The following is a 23,576-nucleotide window of genomic DNA, read 5'->3' as shown; positions in this document are numbered from 1 at the left end:
GCTTACAAATATCTACCAGGACAATCCTCCTTATATACTGTTGCCTTTATTGTAACTCCTATTACGATCCTTCCTATGGTTTACTGGATCAAACCTACACTTCCCAGCCAAACTCAAAGCCCTGCATTAGCCAACTCCCCTTACAAATGCAAACAGTTTCATGTTGCTGCCCCACAGGACCCCTTTGCTAGAGCAAATTAAGATGTTTGTCTCTCATACATGGGTTGCCTATTCTTACCTTCACAATATTGTTAATATACTTATGCCAAATTAAAATACCTTCCACTTAAATCTTTTCAACTAATCCACAAATCAAGATCAGAGTCAAACCTAAAATTCTACCATGTGAATAATCATAAAACTATTGCCAGAGCTTAGAGTTAACTCTAAAAGTGAATGTAAACAATAGCTTCTGCCCATCTTTCTGCTCCATAAATTTCTACCTTCCTTGTGCTTGCCTCACAGTATTTATTCTAAATTCTATCACACAGGTTTTTTTCCCTTTCATTAACTGATAACTAAGTAATCTATCTTTCCAGAGAGACTGAGATCCTCAAAGGTAAAACTACAATCATCTTCATTTTTGTTTATCACCACAGCTCCCAATTCCAGTAAACCGAGGTAATGACAGAAAAGTGATCCACATGATTTCTGTGATGTGAATCCTACTTTCACATAGGCTAGCAGTGTAATTTAAGAAACAGCTTAGGGAGAATATAATTAAGAACATCGTTTGCCAATCAATTATACATGCTTTCTGATATTTATCAATCAATATTTCTGTTTTCAAAAAGAATGCTAGGCAAGTGTCTGGTAATCAAAAGCTTTAAAAATGAACATATCGTTTGACCTGGCAATTCCACATGTAAGAAGTACTCTTAAGAAACTAATCAAGAGATGTGCACAAATATTTACGTTCAGGAACCTTCTTCATTTATCATTTAATAAATGTTTATTGAGAGCATGCATGCAAAGAGCCAAGTAGGAGTGGAAGACAGAATCAGATCCCTGCCTCCATGATGCTTACATCACAGAGCAATTTGTAATGGATAAACAGGCTATAAAAAGTATATTTAAGAGCAAGATATACTATATTCATGGATCAAATTACTCAACATTAAGATGTTTATCTCTCTCAAATTCAGTGCAATGCCATTCAAAATCCCAGCAGACTTTTAAAAAACAGAATTAACAAGTCAGTTTTAAATTTACGTGAAAACAAAAGGAATTGCAAAAACTGAAAAAAAAAAAAAAGTTGGAAAATTTGCCCTACCTGACTTCATAACTTATTAAAATGCTACAGAAATCAAAACAGTGTAGCATTCATATCCAGAGAGACACACAAAGAGAGTCAAATTCACAAACTGACCCAAATATACATAGTCAATTAATTTTTGATAAATCAGATCAGATCAGATCAGTCGCTCAGTCGTGTCCGACTCTTTGTGACTCCATGAATCACAGCACACCAGGCCTCCCTGTCCATCACCAACTCCCGAAGTTCACTCAGACTCACGTCCATCGAGTCAGTGATGCCATCCAGCCATCTCATCTTCTGTCGTCCCCTTCTCCTCTTGCCCCCAATCCCTCCCAGCATCAGATTCTTTTCCAATGAGTCAACTCTTCGCATTAGGTGGCCAAAGTACTGGAGTTTCAGCTTTAGCATCATTGCTTCCAAAGAAATCCCAGGGCTGATCTCCTTCAGAATGGACTGGTTGGATCTCCTTGCAGTCCAAGGGACTCTCAAGAGTCTTCTCCAACACCACACTTCAAAGGCATCAATTCTTCAGCACTCAGCCTTCTTCACAGTCCAACTCTCACATCCATACATGACCACTGGAAAAACCATAGCCTTGACTAGACGGACCTTTGTTGGCAAAGTAATGTCTCTGCTTTTGAATATGCTATCTAGGTTGGTCATAACTTTCCTTCCAAGGAGTAAGCGTCTTTTAATTTCATGGCTGCAGTCACCATCTGTAGTGATTTTGGAGCCCAGAAAAATAAAGTCTGACACTGTTTCCACTGTTTCCCCATCTATTTCCCATGAAGTGGTGGGACCAGATGCCATGATCTTCGTTTTCTGAATGTTGAGCTTTAAGCCAACTTTTTCACTCTCCTCTTTCACTTTCATCAAGAGGCTTTTGAGTTCCTCTTCACTTTCTGCCATAAGGGTGGTGTCATCTGCATATCTGAGGTTATTGATGTTTCTCCCGGCAATCTCAATTCCAGCTTGTGTTTCTTTCAGCCCAGCATTTCTCATGATGTACTCTGCATATAAGTTAAATAAACTCTGCATATAAGTTAAAGTGACAATATACAGCCTTGACGTACTCCTTTTCCTATTTGGAACCAGTCTGTTGTTCATGTCCAGTTCTAACTGTTGCTTCCTGACCTGCATACAAATTTCTCAAGAGGCAGATCAGGTGCTCTGGTATTCCCATCTCTTTCAGAATTTTCCAGTTTATTGTGATCCACACAGTCAAAGGCTTTGGCATAGTCAATAAAGCAGAAATAGATGCTTTTCTGGAACTCTCTTGCTTTTTCCATGATCCAGCAGATGTTGGCAATTGGATCGCTGGTTCCTCTGCCTTTTCTAAATCCAGCTTGAACATCAGGAAGTTCACGGTTCACATATTGCTGAAGCCTGGCTTGGAGAATTTTGAGCATTACTTTACTACGTGTGAGATGAGTGCAATTGTGCGGTAGTTTGAGCATTCTTTGGCATTGCCTTTCTTTGGGATTGGAATGAAAACTGACCTTTTCCAGTCCTGTGGCCATTGCTGAGTTTCCCAAATTTGCTGGCATATTGAGTGCAGCACTTTCGCAGCATCGTCTTTCAGGATTTGGACTAGCTCAACTGGAATTCTGTCACCTCCACTAGCTTTGTTCATAGTGATGCTTTCTAAGGCCCACTTGACTTCACATTCCAGGATGTCTGGCTCTAGGTCAGTGATCACACCATCGTGATTATCTAGACAATTCAAGGAAAGGACAGTCTTGTCAACAAATGGTCCTGGGACAGCTCCTGATCCATGTGTAAAAACACACTTCAAGTCTTACCTCACATCGTACACAGAATGGACTCAAAATGCAAATACAGAACATTGTACAATAAAACTCATAAAATCAAACACAGGAAACTATCTTGATCTTGAGTTAAAGATTTCTTAGATACAATACCAAAAGCATAATCCATTAGAGAAAAAAAACTGACCAACTGGACTTTAAAATTAAGAAAGAACTCCTTTAAAAGACACTAAAGGAACAGATAAGCAAGCCTGAAGGAGTAATTTACAAACCATATATTGATAAAGGACTTGCTTCCAGAATTTAAAAATTGTCAAAATAACAAGAAAACTCAATTTAACAAAACAAAACAAAAAAATTGGCAAAAGATGTGAATAGGCACTTCACCAAGGAAGATACATGGATGGTTAACTGAACACATGAAAAAGTGTTAAATATCATTAGTCGTTAGTGAAGGGCAAACTAAAAACACAATGCAGGGACTGCCCTGGTGGTCCAGGGGTGAAGACTCCACTTGCCAATTCACAGGACATGGGTTCAATCCCTGGTCCAGGAAGATTTCATGTTGCAAGGCAATGAAGCCCATGCCCCACAACTACAGCCTATGCTCTGCAACAGAAGACGCCACCGCAAGCAGCCTGTGCATTGCAACCAGACAGCAGCCGCCTCACCTCAGCTAGACAAGAGCCTGCATAGCGACAAAAACCCAGCACAGTCAAACATTTTTTAAAAAAACCCACAATGCAATATTACTAATTATACACCTATTAGAATGGCTAAACTTTAAAAGGATGACCACACCAAGTATTAACTAGAATGCAGAGAAACTGCAGATGTTATAAACTGCTAATGGGAATGTACAATGGGAAAATCGTTTGGGAAAAACACTTTGGAAGTTACTTAAAAATTAATCATACACTTACCATATAATCCAGTCATTTCATTTATAGGTAAAAATGCAAGAGAAAAATATTCTTACACACGTTGAAAGTAGCTTTATGAGACTCAAATATGGATCCAACAAGAGGTAAACAGGTAAACAACTTGTGATAAATCCACACAAAGGAACTACTCAGTAATAAAAGGAATGCATTAATGTGGGTGAATCTCAAAATAATTATGCTAGGTGAAAAAAACTAAACAAAAATGGGTATATATTATATGGTTCCATTTATATCACATTCTCTGAAATTCAAACTAACCTTAGTGACAGAAAGCAAATTGGTGGTTGCCTCAGAATGGAAATGACTGGCTGGTGGAGGGGGCAGAAGGAGGGCAGAATCTCAAAACAACATAAGGAAACTTGGGGTGTGACAAATATACGTAATACCTTGATTGTGGTAATAGTTTTACAGGTGTATACATATAACAAAACTTAAAGTTGTTTACTTTTAAAAAGGTATACTTTGTTATTATCAATTACGTTCAATAAAGCTATTTTTTAAAATAAACATTATGAACTTTAGAAAAAGATTTTCCTAAAAGAAATCTGTAGGCCCAGATGATGTCACAGTTAACTTTTTCTTAAAGAAAAATTATGAAAGAATACTTAGTAACATCACATATGCATGTTCAGTTGCTTTAGTTGTGTCCGATGCTTTGCAACCCTAGGAATGCGGCCTGCCCAGGCTCCTCAGTCCACGGAATTCTCCAGCAAATTCCACTGGAGTGGGCTGGAGTGGAGTGGGCTGCCACACCCTCCTCAAGGGGATCTTCCCAACCCATCCAGTGATTCTGGAGCCCAAAACTATAGAGGCTGTAATGCAATCAGCCTCTTGCATTATAGGCTGATTCTTCACCGCTGAGCCATCACGGAAGCCCTTCAATAAATTTTTGTAAATGTTACAAAAGAAGAAAAAACAAATTATAAAAATGTTGTACAGCCCTTATTTTGCAAAAGCATGTTTACATTACTACATATGCAGAGGAAAAAAGAGAAGATAGACATTAAAATACTAATAAGATTATCTCTGGATCATATGCTTGATTTTATTATTTGTGCATTTCCTGTCATTGTGCGTCACTAAGTCACGTCCAATTCTTTGCGACCCCATGAACTACAGCACAGCAGGCTTTCTTGTCCTTCACTATATCCTGGAATTAGCTCAGACTCATGTCCACTGAGTCAGTAATGCCATCCAACCATCTCATCCTCTGTCATCCCCTTCTCCTCTTGCTCTCAATCTTTTCCAGCATCAGGGTCTTTTTCAATGAGTCAATTCTTCACATCAGGTGGCCAAAGTATTGGGAGATACAACTTCAGCATCAGTCCTTCCAATGAATATTCAGAACTGATTTCCTTTAGGATGGACTGCTTTGGTCTCTTTGCAGTCCAAGAGACTCTCAGGAGTCTTCTCCAACACCACAGTTCAAAAGCATCAATTCTTTGGCACTCAGGCTTCTTTACAGTCCAACTCTCACTTCACACATGACTACTGGAAAAACCATAGCTTTGACTATATGGACTCTGATGTCTCTGCTTTTTAATACGCAGTCTAGGTTTGTCATAGTTTTCTTCCAAGGAGCAAGCGTCTTTTAATTTCTTGGCTGCGTCACCATCTGCAGTGATTCTGGAGCCCAAGAAAATAAGTCTGTTACTGTTTCCATTTTTTCCCCATCTATTTGTCATGAGGTGATGGGACCAAATGCCATGATCTTAGTTTTCTGAATGCTGAGTTTTAAGCTAGCTTTTTCACTCTCCTCTTTCATCCTCATCAAGAGGCTCTTCAGTTCCTCTTCACTTTCTGCCATAAGGGTGGTGTCATCTGCATATCTGAGGTTGTTGATATTTCTCCCAGAAATCTTGACTCCAGCTTGTGTGTCATCCAGCCTGGCATTTCACACAATGTACTCTGCATATAAGCTAAATAAGCAGGTGACAGTACACAGCCTTGACGTACTCCTTTCCCAATTTGGAACCAGTCTGTTGTTCCACGTAGGGTTCTATCTGTTGCTTCTTGACCTGCCACAGGTCTTGACCTTCTTAACCTGCGTACAGATTTCTCAGGAGGCAGGTAAGGTGGTCTGGTACTCCCATCTCTTTCAGAATTTTCCACAGTTTGTTGTGATCCACACAGTCAAAGGCTTTAGCGTAAACAATGAACCAGAAGTAGGTAGTCTTTTGGAATTCCCTTGCTTTTTCTATGAACCAGCGGATGGTGGCAATTTGATCTCTCGTTCCTGCACCTTTTCTAAATCCAGCTTGAACATCTGGAGGTTCTCAGTTCCATACTGCTGAAGTCTAGCTTGAAGGGTTTTGAGCATAATCTTGCCAGCACGTAAAATGCTTTAGTATGGTAATTTGAACATCCTTTGTCATTGCCTTTCTTTGGGATTGGAATGAAAACTGACCTTTTCCAGTCCTGTGGCCACTGCTGAGTTTTCCAAATTTGCTGACATACTGAATGCAGCACTTTAACAGCATCATCTTGTAGGATTTGAAACAGCTCAGCTGGAATTCCATCACCTCCACTAGTGTTGTTCATAGTGCTGCTTCCTCAGGCCCACTTGATTTCGCACTCAAGGATGTCTGGCTCTAGGTGAGTGACCACATCATCAGGATTACCATTAAGGTCTTTTTTGTACAGTTCCTCTGTGTATACTTGCCACCTCTTAATATCTTCTGCTTCTGTTAGATCCATACAATTTCTGTCTTTTATTGTGCCCATCTTTGCATGAAACATTCCTTTGGTATCTCTAAGTTTCTTGAAGAGCTCTCTAGTCTTTCTCATTCTATTGTTTTCCTCTATTTCTTTGCATTGTTTACTTAAGAAGGCTTTCTTATCTCTCTGCTTGCTATTCTCTGGAACTCTGCATTTGGTTGGGTATATCTTTCCCTTTTTCCTTTGCCTTATCTTCTCTTCTTTTCTCAGCTATTTGTAAGGCCTTCTCAGACAACCACTTTGCCTTCTTGCATTTTTTTCTTGGGATGGTTTTGGTCACCACCTCTATACAAGGTTACGAACCTCTGTCCATAGCTCCTCAGATCCTATTAGATCTAATCCCTTGAATCTATTTGTTACCTCCACTGTATAATCATAGAACGGATTTGATTTCCTGTACTTTTCTTATTTTACAACAAATACGGGTTATTATGTTTATAATCAGAGGGAAAATATTTTTGAGGAAAAAGAAGAGGAACCTCCAAGTCTACTTGAAGACCAGGGGTGGAGGAGGTGGGAGGTGGGGAGGGGGGGAAGTCTCTCCCTTTCAGACCAGAAAACAGTGACCAAATATTAAAGAGTGTAAAGTTTGAAGTTCTAGCTCCCACTTTCAGAAAAACACCCAGAAGATCTCAAATTACATTCCCTTCTATGCAAGTTTATTCAATAAACTCAAAAATATAATTTTAAAAATGTGGCTCTTTTCAGCATCAGATCCATACTCTATAAAGTTAGCCAAATCTATGACTCAACTTATAATTCCCTTATCAATATAACTGCATTTTATCCATAATAACAGTTTAATAATTACCAATTAAACTTCTTTTTCAAATAAAATCCTATAGAATCCTATATTAGAACAGACTGTCATTTTATCCATATATATTAATAATAAAAAATTTAAGGTCATAACACTATTTTAAAAACACATCAGACCTTTTATTCTTTATCAGTTAATATGTTGTTTCTCTTGAGTTTTAAAATCCAGCTATACAGCACAGTTGAAATATATGTACTGTATATGTCTTTTATTATGGCTTTGGGAGTAATTGAAAATGTAGTTAAACAAAATTCAAATCACACCTTGACAGAATCCTGAAGTACTTTCTATTCAGTTTTGCAGAATTGATCGATAAAGGTTAATCCAAGCTTCTTAACATAATATACAAAACCCTCCACAATCTGGGCCCTCTCTACCCTTTCATCCTCTTCTAACTCCCTCATATGTACTTTTGTCCTATCAACATTAAACTGCTTGTAGTTCATGAACATCCCATGCTTTTTCTCACCCCATGCTGACCTACCTAGAACTCAATCTCCTAATCTTACCCTTCACTCATTTTTATATTCAATTCAGTCATTCCTTCCTTCTGATAGTTTTGCTTGGATGTCTTCCTTTTCCATTTATCCCAATCCATTCTGAGTCAAGTATCCTTAAGAGTTCTTCCAGAATGCCACAAATTTATCACTATCAATGTATTTACTTTACTACAATATAATCAGCTATTTGCATACCAATCTCCCTCACTAAGCAAAGACCTCCTTGGGATCAAAGATTATGTCTTGGCCATTTTTATACCCCCCAAACCCTATACAATAGCTAGAACATGAAGGTAGTTAATAAACGCTTGCTAAATGAACAGCAAGCAGTTTCTTCCACTGATCAAAAGGATAAGAAACATAAGAAACTAGCTTGAAATTCCCCAAACCCAAGTGCCTTATAGTTTGAAGTTTGAGGGAAATCATGAAATTTAATTCATGTACATTTGAAGTGAACAATAAATGTCTAATATTGTGCAGAGGATTATGAGTAATATAAAAAGATTTATCCTCCTGAGAGAAGAATATCACATATAAATCAAAAAGCAGACCTCCTATTTCCAGCCTGACTGAATGAACAGGTCAACAAATCCTTTCCACAGAACAGTCAAAAAAACAGCCATATCAGTGCTCTGGAATTCAATCAAAGGCATTCAACAAACTGAAGTGTTTATTCACAAAAGCTGCCAAATTCTGCGTAAGAACATGAACAACACTGGATAAGAAAACTCTGGATAGGAACATGCTCCAGAAACTGGTAACATCACACTTAACTGTAAAAATCTGTGTACTTTCCCCCCAAGACCAGGAACACTTATCCTCTCACTGAAGAGTCTGACCAACACAATAAGGCAAAAATAAATAAAAGAATGCAACAACATTCAGACTAGAAATGAAGAAGTAGAAATGTTTTATTCACAGACATGATTACCTATGTAAAAACAATATATAAAAGTTGACTGCATATTTTATGTGCCAGCAATGTACAATCTAAAAATCAAACTATGGAAACTCCATTCTCATTAGAATCAAAAATGATCAAATTCTTAGGAATAAATTTAATATAAATACAAGATTTATATACTGAAAATTTTAAAGTGTGGAAAGTAAAGATTTAAATGGAGAGACATTACATGTTTATGAACTGGAAGCCCCAATTTTAAGTTAGCAATTCTTCCCATGTTGATCTACAGACTCAATGAAAAGTCTATCAAGTCCCAGAAAACTTTGTAGAAATTGACAAACTGATCCTAAATTTTCTATGTAAATAGAAAGGATCTAGAATCACTTTTGAAAAAGTTAGGGGATTTAACACTATCCATCTTGAAACTTACTATATAACACTACAGGTATCCAGACAACATGGTACTGAAGTACAGGGATACAGACAAAACATAATTAACATTCTAGAAATAAATTCAAGTTATAGGCAACTAATTTTTTTTTTTTTTTTTTACAAAGGCACAAATACAATCCAAGGGGGAAAGGAAAAGCCTTTTTAACAAATGATTCTAGGACAAACTGGCATCCACGTGGCATAAAAATAGAAAAGAAATTTAATTCAATATGAATCCTAAATCTAAATGAAGGAGCTAAAAGAAAACTCAGAAGAAATCTTTGTGACCCTGAATTATGCAAAGTTTTGAAACACAAAGTCAAAAATATTGATTGTTGTTGTCGTTCAGTTGCTTAGTTGTGTCTGTCTCTTTGAGACTTCGTGGACTACACCAGACTTCACCAGACTTCCCTGTCCTTCACTGTCTACTGGAGTTGGCTCAAATTCATGTTCATTGAGTTGATGATGCCATCCAATCATCTCAAATATCAAAATATTGATATACTGATACAAACCATAAAAGAAACAAATGATATATTATACTTCATTAAGAACTCTGCACTTCAAAGACACCTGTTAGAAAAAAGCCACAAACTGACAGGAAGTCTCTGTAAATCTCTGATAAAAGACCTTTATCCAGAATATAGAAACTTTTACACCTCAGTAAGAAGTGAAAAAAAAAAAAAAAAGCTAAAAAACTGAGCAGAAGATTCGAACAGATGTTCCACCAAAGGTTTAGCAACGGGTAATAAGCATATTTAAAGGGTTTTCCCAATGGCTCAGCAGGTAAAGAAACTGCCTGCAAAGCAGGAGACACAGGAAACGCAGGTTCGATCCCTAAGTCAGGAAGATCCCCTGGAGAAGGAAATGGCAACCCACTCCAGTATTCTTTCCTGAAATATCCCATGGACAGAGGAGACTGGCAGGCTACAGTCCAAAGGGACACAAAGAGTCAGACACAACTGAGTGACTAGCACACACGCACATGAAAAGCTCAACATCATTTGTATTTAGGGAAATGTAAATTAAAATCAGGAGTCCCTACTGACTGACAGCTACAGTTACTCAGTGGAACGGCTATAATAAACAAGACAGATGATACCAAGTGTTGATGAGAACGTGGAGAAACTGGAACCCTTGTATAATTTTGATGGGAATGTAACTGGTGGCTTTCGAAAACAAAATTTAGCAGTTTCTGAAAAGATTAAAAATAAATTCTGGGGACTTCCCTGGTGGTTCAGTGGTTAAGAATCTGTCTACCAATGCAGGGGACACGGGTTTGATTCCTGCTCCTGGAAGATTCCAAGGAGCATGCCCAGGGGCAGCTAAGCCATTGCTCCCTAACAAGAGAAGCCACCACAATGAGAAGCCAGCATACCACAATTATAGAGTAGCCCCATTCACTGCAACTAGAGAAAGCCTTCACATAGCAAGGAAGACCCAGAGCAGCCAAAAATAATAAATAAATTTTACACACACACACACCAAAAAAAACCCACATTCTGAACTGTTGTTAGAACACTTTTGTAGAGTTTTCTTCCCATAAACCAATTCACCAACTTCAGAGTTCTAAAATTTAATTCAATCCTGACAGTAACTACCCAGAAGTAGTGCAGACCCCACAGTTTAAGGGCTCAGTCAGGTGGTGCTCCCACTTTGGACACCAGTCATGAGTCCCAGGTTGCCACCTATACTTCTGACCAACCACCTTAAAGTCAGAGGTTCCATGACTCTCTCCTTAGGTTTGATAATTTGCTAAAATGGCTCACAAAACTCAAGAAAACAATTTACTACTGCTGCTTTATTATAAAGGATACAACTCAGGAGCAGCCTATGCAAAGGTTGCATGGTACAAAGTCTCAGAAAAGAGGCACAGAGCTTCTCCCCTCAGAGAAAGCCACTCTTTCAGCACCTGTGGTCATCAATTGAGACACTCTCAGAATTGCATTGCTCAAGAGTTTTTATAGAAGTCTAGTCTCTCTTCCTTCTTCCCAGAAGTTAGTGGGTAAGGCTGAAAATTTCAACGGTCTCATCACATGGGTCTTTCTGGTGACCTGTCCTTTCTGAGGATCTAAGGACCCCTTCTAAACCACCACATTAGCATAAACTTAGGTGTGATCAAAAGGGGCTCATTAAAAATAACCAAAAAATGGGTCTCCAATTTAACATGGCATAATAGGACATGTGCACATCTCCTCCTGCAAGAGCACCAAAATCACAACTAGCTGTTGAACAACCATCGATAGACAATGCTAGAACCCACCAAAAAATATACCCCATGTCCAAAGACAAAAAGAAGCCAGAGAGAGATGGGAGGAGAGGCACAATCACCATAAAATCAAATCCCATACCCGCCAGGTAGGTGACCCACAAAACTGGAGAACAAAAATACCGAAGAAGTTCTCCCATTGTTGTGAAGGTTCTGAACTCCATTTCAGGCTTCCCAGACTGGGGGATTTTATAAAAGGACTGGGAATCCCCAGGGAATCTGACCTTGAAAGCCAGCGGGATTTGATTATAGGAGATCCACAGAACTGAGGGAAACAGAGACTCCAGCCTTGGAGGGTGCACACCAAGACCCAGAGGAATGACCCCACAGGAGACTGAACCAAACCTACCTGCTGGTGTTGGGGGGGGTCTCCTGTGGATGCGAGGGTTGGCAGGGTCTCACCACAGGGACACAGCAAAGGTAGCAGCAGTCTGGAAGGTCCCCCTGGGCATAAACTCTTTTGGAGGTCGCCATTAACCCTACCATAGAGCCCATAGATCCCAGGGCTGGGTCACCTCAAGCCCAACAACTACCAAGGAGGGACCACAACCCCACCCATCAGCAGATAATCTGGATTATAGATTACTGAGCAAGGCCCTGTCCACCAGAGCAAGACCCAGTTTTTCGACCACCAGTCCCTCCCATCCGGAGAAGGCAATGGCACCCCACTCCAGTACTCTTGCCTGGAAAATCCCATGGATGGAGGAGCCTGGTAGGCTGCAGGTCCATGGGGTCGCTGAGGGTCGGACACAACTGAGCGACTTCACTTTCACTTTTCACTTTCATGCATTGGAGAAGGAAATGGCAACCCACTCCAGTATTCTTGCCTGGAGAATCCCAGGGACAGGGGAGCCTGGTGGGCTGCCGTGTATGGGGTCGCACGGACTCGGACACAACTGAAGTGACTTAGCAGCAGCAGCAGCAGTCCCTCCCATCAGGAAGCTTACACAAGCCTCTTAGCCTCCTCCATCAGAGGGCAGACAGAAGAAGGAAGAAGGACCACAATCCCACAGTGGCTAAAACAAAACCACACTACAGAAAGTTAATCAGGATAAAAAGCAGAAAGTTATGTCCCAGACGAAGGGACAATATAAAATCCCAGAAAAACAACTAACTCAAGTGGAGACAGGCAACCTTCCAGAAAAAAATTCAGAATAATGACAGTGAGGATGAGCCAGTATCTTGAGAAAACAATGGAGAAGATGCTAGAAATGTTTACCAAAGACCTGCAAGAACTAAAGAACAAACAAACAGAGATGAATAATACTCTAGAAGCAATCAATAGCAGAAGAACAGATAAATGACCTGGAGGACAAAATGGTGGAAATCACTTCTGCAGAACACAGAAAAAAGAAAGAAAAGAAATTAAGACAGTCTAAGAGACCTCTGGGACAACATTAAATGCACCATAGGGGTCCCAAAGAACCCAAAAAACAGAGACAAAAAGAACCTGAGAAAATATTTGAAGAGAGAATAGTTGAAAATTTCCCTAACATGGGAAACGAAATAGTCAACTAAGTCCAGGAAGCAGAGAGTCCCAGGCAGGATAAATGCAAGGAAGAACACACCAAGACAGATAATAATCAAACTGACAAAAATTAAAGACAAAGATAAAATATTACAAGCAATGATGGAAAAATGACAAATAACATAAATGGGAACACCCATCAGGCTATCAGCTGATTTCTCAACAGAAACTCTACAAGCCAGAAGGGAAAAGCATGATACATTTAAAGTGATGAAAGGAAAGAACCTACAACCACAAACACTTTATCCAGAAAGACTCTCATTCACATTTGATGAAGAAATCAAAAGTTTTCCAGACAAGCAGAAGCTTAGAGAATTCAGCACCACCAAACCAGCTTTACAACAATTGCTAAAGGAATATTTCTAAACAGAAAACAAAAGACAAGGAGAAGACCTACAGAAAGTAAACCCCAAACAATTAAGCAAACAGTAATAGGATCATATATATTGATAATCACCTTAAATGTAAATGGATTAAATGCACCAACCAAAAGACACAGACTGGTTGGGCAGATGAAAACCTGTGCACGTATGCACTTCTACTTACCACATCACTCTGCTTGACACCCCAAATTGTATGTAATTATTTTATACTGTTAGGTTAATCATGTTCCCATTATGGCTTGCAATTTTAATTATCTTTTATTTTTTGTCTGGCTCTTGAGTGTGAAAATTGATAAACATCTTTCACTATTATGACTATGTTAACTATTACTCACGCAATACCACTGTATCATGATTGGTCAACAGAAAACTAATATAGAACTCTATATCACCAAAACTACCATTTAATAGAAAAACCTGTAATCATTTTTCTAAAATCCAGATGCATATGAGAATTATTTTGGAATTTTTTTGAAAAATACAAATGCTGAGGAATTGCTTTTTCACCAAAGCTCCAGATGGATATGTGTCTAATAAGCAGCCATGTTTAAAAACAACTAGACTATATGACGATCTTTTACTTTTATCTAGTTTGTTTCACTTTTTCTATCTCATATTCAGTGCTCCCATTTCATTCAGTTTGTTTTCCAATCTCTCCATCTTTTTTTATGTTCTTTCTCAAGCCTTTATCAAGTATAATAGAAAAGATTTTGTATACATAAATATAAATAATTTGTATAACATATATATTTTAGAAAACTTATGAATTTTTGCCTAACTAAAAAATTTATGACATTTTGATTCCATTTGTTTGATTCAGTACGAATAGAATGCTATATTTCTAACTAAAAAAGAAAATTGATATGCAACAAGCAACAAATTGCGTGGATCGCAACAAACTGTGGAAAATCCTTAAAGAGATGGAATTACTAGACCACCATACCTGCCTCCTGAGAAACCTGTATGTACGTCAAGAAGCAACTGATAGTACCGGTTCAATGGACTGGTTCAAAATGGGGAAAGGTGTACATAGAGGCTGTATACTGTCACCATGCTTATTTAGCTTATACGCGGAATACATCATGCAAAATGCCAGGCTGGATGAAGCTTAGGCTGGAATCACGACACCAACAACCTCAGATAGGAAGATGACACCACCCTTATGGCAGAAAATGAAGAATAACTGAAGAGTCTCTTGATGAAGGTAAAAGAAGAGTGAAAAAGCTGGCTTACAACTCCACATTCAAAAAACTAAGATCACGGTCCCATCATTTTGTGGCAAACAGATGGCGGAAAAGTGGAAACAGTGACAGAGTTTATTTTCTTGGGCTCCAAAATCAATGTGGATGGTGAACGCAGCCAAGAAATTAAAAGACGCTTGCTCCCTGGAAGAAAAGCTATGATAAACCTAGACAGTGTATTAAAAAGCAGAGACATCACTTTGCTGACAAAGGTCCATATAGTCAAAGCTATTCCAGTAGTCATGTATGGATGTGAGAGTTGGACCATAGGCTGAACACCAAAGAACTAATGCTTTCAAACTGTGGTGTTAGAGAAGACTCTTGAGAGTTCCTTGGACTTTGCAAGGAGATCAAACCAGTCCATCCTAAAGGAAATCAACCCTGAATATTGATTGGAAGGACTGATGCTGAAGCTGAAGCTCCAATACTCTGGCTACCTAATGCAAAGAGCCAATTCCCTGGAAAAGATCCTGATGCTGGCAAAGATTGAGGGCAAGAGGAGAAGGGAGTGACAGAGGATGAGATGGTTGGATGGCATAACTGACTCAATGGACATGAGTTTGAGCAAATGCAGAGAGAAAGTGAAGGACAAGAAAGCCTGGCATGCTGCAGTTCATAGAACTGGAAAGAGTTGGACATGACTTAGCGACTGAACAACAACAAAGCAACAAAGGTTTACTGTATAGCACAGGGGACTATAGGCAATACCTTATAATAACCTATAATGGAAAATAATTTCAAAAATAATATATGCGTAAGTGAATCACCTTGCTGTTCACCTGCAACACTGTAAGTCAACTATACTTCAATAATATATGTATATATTAAAAAAAGAGTAACAAAAGAATATCACTCAGGAAATTCCAAAGGTTTTAGGAGCTCTGTGTCAGCAATTAAGGACAAAGACCAAATATACCCTATAAGCTTACCATATGTCTCAGCAATTCCACTCCAAGGACTCTACCTGAGAGAAACGAAAACATGTGCTCACCCAAACATTTATGCAAATCTTTATGGAAGCGTTATTCACAATAGTTGAAAAAAAATGAAAACAATCCAAAACGTCCATCAACTGATGAATGAATGTGAACATTTATATGAAAACAATTTTAAAAAAGAACAAAATACTGATACATGCTACATAGATGAACTTCAAAAATATTAAGTGAAAGAAGTCTGATACAAAAGACATTTATGTATGTGTTTTTTATTCCATTTATATGAAATGTGGAGAAAAGACCAATGTATAGAGAAAGCAGGTAATTGGTTTGTGGAAGTAGGTTAGGCAGTGGATTGACTGCAAACAAGCCTGAGAGAAATGGGTAGAGGGAGTTTAATGAAAATGTGATGACGGCTGTACAATTCTACAAATGTACTAAAAAAACATTGAATTGTATGCTTACAATTGGGTAGAGAAGTTATGTCTTTTGAACTTTAGAAAATGTGATGATTGGACTTCTGTAATCAAGCCTAAGTTCAATTAGCCAAGCAAAAAAGAAAGAATTCAGGTTCTTAATGATGTCACTGAGCCACTGATTTGACTATCCTAGAATCACCTATCTGCGGACTTCTTATATGTGAGTTAATAAAATCTCCTCAAGTTAATAATAAAAGGATAAGAAAGTTCTAAGGGATACAAGAATATGTTAATTTCATTATAGAAAATTTGGAATTACCATCTGTAAGGAAAGGTATCAAGGAAAAGGCAGGACTTCTGGTGGATCTTGAAGGATAAAAGATTATGATGAGGGTGGAGGAGTGGGGAGAACAGGCAGAAAAGTGTTAAGAAGAATCTGTAACAGTGGAATGGATAAAAGTTAACATTTAACAAGTGCCCACTGTAACTCAGTCAGGCATTACAACATATATCTTTTAACCCATGTGACTCTTGCAGATTAAAAAAATATATATTATATCGTTTTACACATGAAGACACTGAGGACCCTAAAATAACTTCTTTTTAGACCTTTTGAGGACCCTAAAATAACTTTTCCAAAAAGCCAAGCAGGTAGTGCAAGTGGTAGAGCCAAGATTTTAATTTTCAATCTCAGGATTCAGGCCCCAAAACATGTACTTCTTCATCTCTGATATGCTGCTAACCAAAGACTTATCCCCATTTGCAACTTCAGATATTTGTAGAGATCATCTTTGCATTCATGAGTTTACATTTACATAGCTACACTATGTTTCTTGACTAGCAACTTCCATTTAAACAATAAAGTAAATGTGATACACATTCCCTCCTTGGATTCCAAAACTCTACCCTCCTCTGGTTTTGCTCCCTATTCTTTTACTCCACCTTCTCATTACATGCTGATGTTCACCAGCCGCTGTCTACACCCAGGATCTTACCTACTACCATGGCTGACAACTTCTGACCCTATCTCTCCAATTCAGAGAAACTCCTGTTTTCCATGTCTGATTAATTCCCTCCAGGCCATGCTGAATATTTCTTTGTCCACTCTCAGATTACTCTTACATAATTCAAATGAGGCATTCCTCAATCACAGTGTATCATGTCTGCAGTTCTCGGTCAGTTGTCCTCCCTACATGCCCCCAGTGAGAGAAGTTGCTCAGCTGTGTCCGACTCTTTGAGACCCCATGGACTGTCAGGCTCCTTCGTCCATGGAATTTTCCAGGCAAAGATACTGGAGTGGGTTGCCATATGAACACACCCTTATTTATTTACTGAATTTATATTACAAATAATTATCCATTTCTCCCACCAAAGCTGCTTGAGACTATGTCTTATTCACAATCTGGTACTCTGGTATCTAGCACAGTGAAAGACACATAATGGGCACTCAAATATTGACTAAACCAATGAACAGAAGAAATAATTTGCTTTAAATTGGAAGGGTATAATTTCTTAAAGAATTCTTTGGGAATTTATTTTTTCAAGCGAGAAAATAGGCCAAGAAAGGTTAAGTGACTTAGTCAAGCTATGGTCGCCTGAGTCATAATTCTCTTCCCACAAAATCAGGGTGCCTATCAATTCATGCTTATAGATCTACCCTCTCAATGAACCTCTGGAAGTAATATTAAAATGTTATCTAAAGAAGAACCATTTCAACTTCATCCATTCCAGCTCTGGCTGGCTCTATCGGTTGTATAGAACTCTGATATTAATTATTATTTACCAGTTTTTTTCTGTCTAGAATAATCTTTAATTGAACCAGTCTTTTCACACGTTCTTCACATGCAACTCAATATATATTTATCTTGCATCCCTATGTGGAAAACATGAAAGTTATGATTTGTCAGCACTTAAAAAAAAAAAAAAAAGTAATTATATCATATGTAATTTCAGTTTGTCTCCCTTAATGTGATTCAGTTGAGAAAAACAGACTGAATGTGAACACTAGAGATAGGCACTGCAACTTCATTGGGAAAATCCCTGTAGCCCAAAGCTAACGTTGCCAGTGGTTGCTATACTCGACCGCAATCGTGTTACTGGGCAACAACTCAGAAGCTAAGACAGCCAGCTCGCTAAGAAGCAACTGAATCAAACCAAGATTTATAAAAGGACTCTTGAGACTCAACTTTTTAATACCTTTAACTAAAATGACTCTTTGTCATAAGCATCAGATACAAGATTTACAGCAAAACTATTAAAATACCTAGAATTTATTTGAAGAGAGTGATAAATACTTTCCAAAAGAGAATAGCTAGGTTTAGGCTCCTCCTAACTCCATGAATTTTAACCCAAAAGTGATGTGAAGTTACAATATTCAGAAAACAAATAACTGGACACTTCAAGCCACACTGGTGGCTTTAATTTCTTTCTGGATTATAGCTCAGTTAAACTTTATTAAAAAAAAAAAAAATAGTGCTAGACTAGAGTCTGTGATCTTTCCAGCACCCAGAGAGGCAGTCCTGATAGAAAAATATAAAACTTGAGAGAACTGTTAATTTATGAGGGCCAAATGAAAATAAAAACATAATTTCATAAAGTAAGTCTTTACTAGGTAAAAAGTAAAATGGAAAGGGGCAAAATGAGGAAACAGAAAGAGAGGAATGGAAGAGGGCAGGGAAGAGGAAAGGAAGGAAAGGAAGTGGGGGAATTATTTTAAACCCAGATTCTACTAAAGAAGAACTAGGAAACTGACCAAACTCCCAAGACCACTAGGGAAATAGTGCCAGCATTCCTGAGGGAGTCCTTACAGCTAATACTGTCATGGGAAATTCTCAACTATTCATACTTTCTAGGAACAGAAACTTTACCTCCAATTCCAGTTGAATTCCCTCTTTTTAATCCCCTTTCTAATGGCTGATCATTGCCCTTTCTCCCTCAGTTACTCTCAAAAGATTTTCGTTTACTTGCACTACACTACAGGAGGAGTACAAATACACATTCCTCATCTCTAATAAACATTTATTCAGCAACTCCTATTTGGAAAAGACTAAGGATACAGTTTACTGAGATCTGATGTTCTGCCCCTAAAGAGCTTATCATCTATAGTCAGGAAGGTACGAGATACATAGAAATGTTATAACAATACAGTATAAAGTTTCAAGTGAGCAGGACTGATAAATACATTCTGCAGGACTTCAGAGGTGGAGTGCAGTATGTTACCACAAAATCTGCCTCTTTGGTATAGTGACGGAGTTAAAAGCACCTGAGAAACAGCAGATGAAAGAGAAGCACTCAGACTGTCCTTTTTCTTCCAGAAAGCAGGAGATAAAACTCCCATGTGAAAGGTGCCCTCTCTGTACCAGGAGGAAGGAAGACATTCTTATCACCAGAGGCAGTGAATGAATCAAAGCCAAGAAATTTGTACCAACTTGTTAAACTAACCGTTATCTTCCTGGTCATTTCTCCAATTTGTTCCCCCTAGCCCAAAACTCTTTGTCAATTTTTCACAAATTAGTTTCTTTGTCTAAAAGATATAGACCATCTCTAACTTAGGACCTTTTGACTTCACAATAGTGCATAAAGCAATTCACTGGTTCAGACGGTAAAGAGTCTGCCAGCAATGCAGACCTGAGTTCAATCCTTGGGTCGGGAAGATCCCCTGGAGAAATAAATGGCCACCCACTCCAGGACTGTTGCCTGGAGAATTCCATGGACAGAGGAGCCTGGCGGGCTACAGTCCATGAGGTCACACTTGGACACACCTGAGCCACTAACACTTTCACCTTTCACTTTCAATTCACATTCAGTAGAAACCGCACTTCAAATTTTTAACTTTGATCTTTTGCCAGCCTGTGATATGCAATACAGACCTCTTTCTCCTGATTCTGGGCAGCTGCAGCTCCCAGCAATCAAGAAGGTAAAGAACTGATACACTTCCAACCATTCTGGACCCATACAACCATTATATCTTTCACTTTCAGTACAGTATTCAGTAAGTTACATGACATAATCAACACTTTATTATAAAACAGGCTGCATGTTAGATGATTTTGCCCAACCTTGTAGGCTGATATAAGTGCTCTGAGCATGTTTAAGGTAGGGTAGACTAAGGTATGATGTAATTGGGTAGGTTAGGTACATTAAACGCATCAGCTTATGATAGGGGAGGTAACACCACAGTAAGTCAAGGAAGATTTGTAAAAGCTTCCTGCTCTGGTCACTTTTTCCAGTCTTCATTCTCCGTGTACGTGAAAAAGACATTTTTTTTTAAACGTGTATGCTGTTCTACTGTTAATCTATATCAATTTAATTATTAGGGCCAGCCAGAGACCCTAAAAGGGTAGAGAATTTTTCCTCCCTACAGAGTCGAACTTTATAGAGTGTGTACTATTTAGATTTTAGGAAAGGAAAGAAATCAGGTCAGGTAGGGAGAAAGAATGAAGACTGGTAAGGAAAGGAGAAAGCACATAGTAGGTTTAGACAATGGTCTGGTCAGAGGATAGCTTTTCTATAAAGAACATAAGCTTGAAAAGGCAGAGTGTGATGAAATTCTGAAGAGTTCAGATAAGGAACGTGAACTTCAGTCAACAGGAAAGAGTACCTCTGAACATTTTTACACAGGTTAGACAACTTAAGAAAATTACTTGCTGAGCCTAATACATTACATATGACAAAGTTAAAATAAAACTCATTTACTTTAGGCAGAGATAGCACCTAGAAAACACCATACATACAAAGAACTTGGACCATTCACTAATCTGTTAAGATTTCATTCTTCTAGGCTTAAATTATAACTTCCCATGACAAAATGCTGACTTCTGATTACTAAGGAGTTTATCACACCAACATGTATGAGTCATCCTGGATTTTTCTCCTTTGTTTGTCTTGCCCAATTCTTGACAATTTCATTACTTCAACATCAGTATACAGGAAAGGAAAGAGGGAAAGGACTAAAACAAAGTCTACAGATTTTTGAAATAGTCAGGGCATGATGGAAATAACAAAACTTTAAGTTCCAACTCCCATCACTAATAGTCCGACTTCAAAGAAGTCATTCACTCTCACAGTGTCTCAGGTGTTCTCACCTTTTTTCCATACTTGACGGGTTACTGCATTCAATATCACCCCAAAAGTGGTCTAAAAACTACCTACCAGCATAATTCACTTTATTGCGCTTCATGGTATTGCACCTCACAAACAGTGCAATTTTTTTACATATTGTAGGTTTGTGGCAACTCTGCACTGTGAGACAATGGTCAACACTTTTTAGCAATTAAGTATTTTAATTAAGATATGTATATTTTTAGACATAATGCACACTGCACCCTTAACAGACTACAGTCTAGTGTAAACACAATTTTTATATGCACTGAAAAATAAAAACAAAAAATTTATGTGACTCGCTTTACTGCAGTGGTCTGGAACCAAATCCACAGTATCTCCCAGGTACACCTTACTTGCCAAACAAATTATATCATTAAGGGTTCAATGAGTGGAGAAGAGTGAGATTATTGGCTAAACCAAGGTTTAAAAACCACCTGTGGGCAGTTAGTGTTTCAATCTCCCAGTGCTGTTACCCTAAACTGGTATTACTCTACTACTTGATAAAATTTCTAAATATAACCACACTTCACCTGGTTAGAAAATACTCAAAGGGGAACATCTGACTTCCTATGTCCGAAAAAACCAAAAGGTGTAACTCAAATTCATTTTTAACTCTCTGGAGAGTTCTACACAACTCTGAAATCTAAAGCAATCTAGTAATTCTAAACAAAGTGAGTTTGAAATCGCAGCTCAATACAAAAGGTGAATATGAACTGCAACCACCTACAGACTGAACCCCTGAATTTAGAAAATTCTGAATCCAGATAATTGTAGGATACACATATTTAATTATATTCTAGTTGAGTATTAGACTTGTTTACAAGAGATGTTGCTTGGTAACAGAAGCAATGCTTTAACAACCTACTCCGTTTTAGATCTACTCAAGTATTTCATGCTCATAGTCTGAACACAGTATGAACTATATACTATATATGAGAAACTATGAACAAGTTTCTTGTTATCCTAGACATCTTCAACATTTTACTGAGACAGTTTCATCATTACAACTTTTGTGACCAAAGGCTTTTAAAATACTTGGAAGGGGCATTTTAAAAGCCAAGTGTCCGTTTATTTTGATCAAAATTTGGACATTAAGGGCATATCAAAATGTCCATTAAAGCCCAGCACTCACATATTCTAACGCTATCTCTGTAACGACAGCCAACATCACTGCTAGAATTGTCTTCAGGGTCAACGAAAACGGTAGCATAATTTTTTTTCGCAAGCGAAACTAGATGTATCCCACGTTTAGTCAGGTTTTAAACGGGCTACACAAGCACCACGCCGGAGCACAATAAAAAGCCCCATAACGAGTTTCACGTGCAGTCAATCGGCTACAGAGCATTCTCCCAGCTTACTTTTCTAACACCCTCTCCAACTGCTCCACGAGAAAAATAACAAAAGAAGAACTCAAGGGCAAGTTGTGAAGAAAAAAGCCATGAGTATTCCAAGCCACGGACAAGAAGCGTTACCTACCAGACTCACACATGGTCCTTGCAACACAGCAAACAGTGACCGGTGATCTGGCCGCACTCGCCAGGCGGACAACCCTCACGGCTCTCTTCCCGCCGGGGCATTGGGGCTACGGGAGGCGGTCCCGCACGCGGGTTGCCGACCCAGCCCGTCACGTCTGACGAGGTCTCGGCTGCCGCTCGTGGCACAGGCTGAAGAGCAGGAGCCGGACAGCCGAGCGCGCCCCTCGGGCTCCCGACCCTAGGGAAATGTGGGGTATCCCAGGAGAGCTCCAAAGGCAGAGAGGGCGGCGATGGAAAAAAGCCCCGCTCCTCCTCGGCGGACCGGCGTTCTCAGGGGTGCGGGGCCGGCGCCGAAGTCCGGCCGGGAAGGCACCCCGGGCCCGCCGCCCCGCAAACCCCACGGAGCGGACTCGGTACCGAGACCCAAGGGCGCGCGAAGCAGGAAGTCCCGCCCCCACGCCGACGTCACCCTCGCCGCGGACGCCGGCCGCGGCCGGAGGCCGTTAGAGGGAGGAGACGAGCGGCCCGAGGCGGGAGCTGCGGCCGACAACCGCGGGAACGCCGGGCCCGGGCGGCGCCCCGAGAGGCCTCTGGGGGTCGCCAAGATCCCCAGAGGCAAAAGGAACGCACAGTCCGGGGCCGGCACCTGCTTCAGGGAGCCAGAGTGAGGCGCGCAGTAGAGCGGGAAGCCGCGCTCCCTCGCCTCCTCCCCACGCAGCCCCTCCGGGGCTTTCCTCCAGCTTCCCGCTTGTGCGCTCGGCCCCGCTCTTCGCACACTTTTTTCCTGTCTGAGGACTCTGGTGGTGGTCCTGGCGCCACCGCCGCCTGCCTTCGTGCCCTACCGTGCAGATTAGAGAGTCTCGAAGTCGCTGCCT

General features: G+C 39.5%; 1 protein-coding gene across 5 annotated transcripts in view; it reads right to left on the bottom strand.

Annotated features, from left to right (window-relative positions):
* CEP83 (centrosomal protein 83) overlaps positions 1-23,104 on the bottom strand; it is a 136,338-nt gene extending 113,234 nt beyond the window's left edge. For 3 of the 5 annotated variants that reach the window (XM_055585393.1, XM_055585382.1, XM_055585424.1), the window contains exon 1: positions 22,703-23,104. The gene's annotated coding sequence lies outside the window, so the exon portion shown is untranslated. Of the gene's footprint in view, positions 1-22,358; positions 22,464-22,700 lie in introns of those variants that run through there. The other 2 variants (XM_055585404.1, XM_055585414.1) reach the window with 2 other exon arrangements.
* Positions 23,105-23,576: the final 472 nt, after the last annotated feature.

The sequence above is a fragment of the Bubalus kerabau genome, chromosome 1 (assembly GCF_029407905.1).
Source record: "Bubalus kerabau isolate K-KA32 ecotype Philippines breed swamp buffalo chromosome 1, PCC_UOA_SB_1v2, whole genome shotgun sequence".
In the NCBI taxonomy this organism is placed as follows: domain Eukaryota; kingdom Metazoa; phylum Chordata; class Mammalia; order Artiodactyla; family Bovidae; genus Bubalus; species Bubalus kerabau.
The sequence above is the reverse complement of the archived record's forward strand: the minus strand, read 5'-3'. Positions and strand labels throughout refer to the sequence as shown.